Here is a 5,272-nt window from a genome sequence, read left to right on the forward strand (position 1 = left end):
CTATGCGGTTAGCGGTGTTCCCGAGATTCATGTCCGATAATGATGCACCCTACTACGGACCTTTTCAATGGGGGCCGGTCCGAATTATTTATGGAAGGTATGATTTTTTTTTTTTTTCAACACTTTTCCCCTCTTTTTCTCTCTCTGCCGGGGCCGGCCCTGGGTGCTTTATGGACGGTTTAAAACATGACTATGGATGCAAATGCTCATTTTCCTCCGTGCACCTGGTGATTGAAAACGTGCATCTGGTAACCCAAAAATTATAAAAGGGTTTTAAATACTTTTACCCGTCATTCTATTGATATAGCCCGCTAGGGGAGTGCCCCACTACGGCCCTCTCTCTGTCAGGGCCGTCCTTGGGTGCTTTTTACACACTTTAAGAAATCACGATGGATGCAGATTGCTATTAATCCTCCGTGCAACTGGTGATTGAAAACGTGCATCTGGTAACCCAAAATTTCAAATATGGTTCAAAATGAATTTAAAGGCACCCCTCTCATTGTTGCCCGCTATGGGAGCACCCCACTAAGGCCCTGTCTCGGTCGGGCCCGTCCTGAGTGCTTTATAGACACTTTAAGAAATCGCGATGGATGCAGATTGCTATTAATCCTCCGTGCAACTGGTGATTGAAAATGTGCAACTGGTGATTGAAAACGTGCACCTGGTCACCCAAAACACGGTTCTCTATGCGGTTAGCGGTGTTCCATCTATTCATGTCCGCTTATGGCGCACCCTACTACGGACCTTTAGCAATGGGGGCCGGCCCGAATTATTTATGGAAGGTCTGATGATGATTTTTTTTTTTTTTTCACCATCTCTTTCTCTCTCTGCCGGGGCCGGCCAAGAGTGCTTTATGGACGGTTTAAAACATGACTATGGATGCAAATGCTCATTTTCCTCCGTGCACCTGGTGATTGAAAACGTGCATCTGGTAACCCAAAAATTATAAAAGGGTTTTAAATACTTTTACCCGTCATTCTATTGATATAGCCCGCTAGGGGAGTGCCCCACTACGGCCCTCTCTCTGTCAGGGCCGTCCTTGGGTGCTTTTTACACACTTTAAGAAATCACGATGGATGCAGATTGCTATTAATCCTCCGTGCAACTGGTGATTGAAAACGTGCATCTGGTAACCCAAAATTTCAAATATGGTTCAAAATGAATTTAAAGGCACCCCTCTCATTGTTGCCCGCTATGGGAGCACCCCACTAAGGCCCTGTCTCGGTCGGGCCCGTCCTGAGTGCTTTATAGACACTTTAAGAAATCGCGATGGATGCAGATTGCTATTAATCCTCCGTGCAACTGGTGATTGAAAATGTGCAACTGGTGATTGAAAACGTGCACCTGGTCACCCAAAACACGGTTCTCTATGCGGTTAGCGGTGTTCCATCTATTCATGTCCGCTTATGGCGCACCCTACTACGGACCTTTAGCAATGGGGGCCGGCCCGAATTATTTATGGAAGGTCTGATGATGATTTTTTTTTTTTTTCACCATCTCTTTCTCTCTCTGCCGGGGCCGGCCAAGAGTGCTTTATGGACGGTTTAAAACATGACTATGGATGCAAATGCTCATTTTCCTCCGTGCACCTGGTGATTGAAAACGTGCATCTGGTAACCCAAAAATTATAAAAGGGTTTTAAATACTTTTACCCGTCATTCTATTGATATAGCCCGCTAGGGGAGTGCCCCACTACGGCCCTCTCTCTGTCAGGGCCGTCCTTGGGTGCTTTTTACACACTTTAAGAAATCACGATGGATGCAGATTGCTATTAATCCTCCGTGCAACTGGTGATTGAAAACGTGCATCTGGTAACCCAAAATTTCAAATATGGTTCAAAATGAATTTAAAGGCACCCCTCTCATTGTTGCCCGCTATGGGAGCACCCCACTAAGGCCCTGTCTCGGTCGGGCCCGTCCTGAGTGCTTTATAGACACTTTAAGAAATCGCGATGGATGCAGATTGCTATTAATCCTCCGTGCAACTGGTGATTGAAAATGTGCAACTGGTGATTGAAAACGTGCACCTGGTCACCCAAAACACGGTTCTCTATGCGGTTAGCGGTGTTCCATCTATTCATGTCCGCTTATGGCGCACCCTACTACGGACCTTTAGCAATGGGGGCCGGCCCGAATTATTTATGGAAGGTCTGATGATGATTTTTTTTTTTTTTTCACCATCTCTTTCTCTCTCTGCCGGGGCCGGCCAAGAGTGCTTTATGGACGGTTTAAAACATGACTATGGATGCAAATGCTCATTTTCCTCCGTGCACCTGGTGATTGAAAACGTGCATCTGGTAACCCAAAAATTATAAAAGGGTTTTAAATACTTTTACCCGTCATTCTATTGATATAGCCCGCTAGGGGAGTGCCCCACTACGGCCCTCTCTCTGTCAGGGCCGTCCTTGGGTGCTTTTTACACACTTTAAGAAATCACGATGGATGCAGATTGCTATTAATCCTCCGTGCAACTGGTGATTGAAAACGTGCATCTGGTAACCCAAAATTTCAAATATGGTTCAAAATGAATTTAAAGGCACCCCTCTCATTGTTGCCCGCTATGGGAGCACCCCACTAAGGCCCTGTCTCGGTCGGGCCCGTCCTGAGTGCTTTATAGACACTTTAAGAAATCGCGATGGATGCAGATTGCTATTAATCCTCCGTGCAACTGGTGATTGAAAATGTGCAACTGGTGATTGAAAACGTGCACCTGGTCACCCAAAACACGGTTCTCTATGCGGTTAGCGGTGTTCCATCTATTCATGTCCGCTTATGGCGCACCCTACTACGGACCTTTAGCAATGGGGGCCGGCCCGAATTATTTATGGAAGGTCTGATGATGATTTTTTTTTTTTTTCACCATCTCTTTCTCTCTCTGCCGGGGCCGGCCAAGAGTGCTTTATGGACGGTTTAAAACATGACTATGGATGCAAATGCTCATTTTCCTCCGTGCACCTGGTGATTGAAAACGTGCATCTGGTAACCCAAAAATTATAAAAGGGTTTTAAATACTTTTACCCGTCATTCTATTGATATAGCCCGCTAGGGGAGTGCCCCACTACGGCCCTCTCTCTGTCAGGGCCGTCCTTGGGTGCTTTTTACACACTTTAAGAAATCACGATGGATGCAGATTGCTATTAATCCTCCGTGCAACTGGTGATTGAAAACGTGCATCTGGTAACCCAAAATTTCAAATATGGTTCAAAATGAATTTAAAGGCACCCCTCTCATTGTTGCCCGCTATGGGAGCACCCCACTAAGGCCCTGTCTCGGTCGGGCCCGTCCTGAGTGCTTTATAGACACTTTAAGAAATCGCGATGGATGCAGATTGCTATTAATCCTCCGTGCAACTGGTGATTGAAAATGTGCAACTGGTGATTGAAAACGTGCACCTGGTCACCCAAAACACGGTTCTCTATGCGGTTAGCGGTGTTCCATCTATTCATGTCCGCTTATGGCGCACCCTACTACGGACCTTTAGCAATGGGGGCCGGCCCGAATTATTTATGGAAGGTCTGATGATGATTTTTTTTTTTTTTCACCATCTCTTTCTCTCTCTGCCGGGGCCGGCCAAGAGTGCTTTATGGACGGTTTAAAACATGACTATGGATGCAAATGCTCATTTTCCTCCGTGCACCTGGTGATTGAAAACGTGCATCTGGTAACCCAAAAATTATAAAAGGGTTTTAAATACTTTTACCCGTCATTCTATTGATATAGCCCGCTAGGGGAGTGCCCCACTACGGCCCTCTCTCTGTCAGGGCCGTCCTTGGGTGCTTTTTACACACTTTAAGAAATCACGATGGATGCAGATTGCTATTAATCCTCCGTGCAACTGGTGATTGAAAACGTGCATCTGGTAACCCAAAATTTCAAATATGGTTCAAAATGAATTTAAAGGCACCCCTCTCATTGTTGCCCGCTATGGGAGCACCCCACTAAGGCCCTGTCTCGGTCGGGCCCGTCCTGAGTGCTTTATAGACACTTTAAGAAATCGCGATGGATGCAGATTGCTATTAATCCTCCGTGCAACTGGTGATTGAAAATGTGCAACTGGTGATTGAAAACGTGCACCTGGTCACCCAAAACACGGTTCTCTATGCGGTTAGCGGTGTTCCATCTATTCATGTCCGCTTATGGCGCACCCTACTACGGACCTTTAGCAATGGGGGCCGGCCCGAATTATTTATGGAAGGTCTGATGATGATTTTTTTTTTTTTTCACCATCTCTTTCTCTCTCTGCCGGGGCCGGCCAAGAGTGCTTTATGGACGGTTTAAAACATGACTATGGATGCAAATGCTCATTTTCCTCCGTGCACCTGGTGATTGAAAACGTGCATCTGGTAACCCAAAAATTATAAAAGGGTTTTAAATACTTTTACCCGTCATTCTATTGATATAGCCCGCTAGGGGAGTGCCCCACTACGGCCCTCTCTCTGTCAGGGCCGTCCTTGGGTGCTTTTTACACACTTTAAGAAATCACGATGGATGCAGATTGCTATTAATCCTCCGTGCAACTGGTGATTGAAAACGTGCATCTGGTAACCCAAAATTTCAAATATGGTTCAAAATGAATTTAAAGGCACCCCTCTCATTGTTGCCCGCTATGGGAGCACCCCACTAAGGCCCTGTCTCGGTCGGGCCCGTCCTGAGTGCTTTATAGACACTTTAAGAAATCGCGATGGATGCAGATTGCTATTAATCCTCCGTGCAACTGGTGATTGAAAATGTGCAACTGGTGATTGAAAACGTGCACCTGGTCACCCAAAACACGGTTCTCTATGCGGTTAGCGGTGTTCCATCTATTCATGTCCGCTTATGGCGCACCCTACTACGGACCTTTAGCAATGGGGGCCGGCCCGAATTATTTATGGAAGGTCTGATGATGATTTTTTTTTTTTTTCACCATCTCTTTCTCTCTCTGCCGGGGCCGGCCAAGAGTGCTTTATGGACGGTTTAAAACATGACTATGGATGCAAATGCTCATTTTCCTCCGTGCACCTGGTGATTGAAAACGTGCATCTGGTAACCCAAAAATTATAAAAGGGTTTTAAATACTTTTACCCGTCATTCTATTGATATAGCCCGCTAGGGGAGTGCCCCACTACGGCCCTCTCTCTGTCAGGGCCGTCCTTGGGTGCTTTTTACACACTTTAAGAAATCACGATGGATGCAGATTGCTATTAATCCTCCGTGCAACTGGTGATTGAAAACGTGCATCTGGTAACCCAAAATTTCAAATATGGTTCAAAATGAATTTAAAGGCACCCCTC

The sequence above is a fragment of the Oncorhynchus mykiss genome, unplaced genomic scaffold (genome assembly GCF_013265735.2).
Source record: "Oncorhynchus mykiss isolate Arlee unplaced genomic scaffold, USDA_OmykA_1.1 un_scaffold_60, whole genome shotgun sequence".
Classification (NCBI taxonomy): domain Eukaryota; kingdom Metazoa; phylum Chordata; class Actinopteri; order Salmoniformes; family Salmonidae; genus Oncorhynchus; species Oncorhynchus mykiss.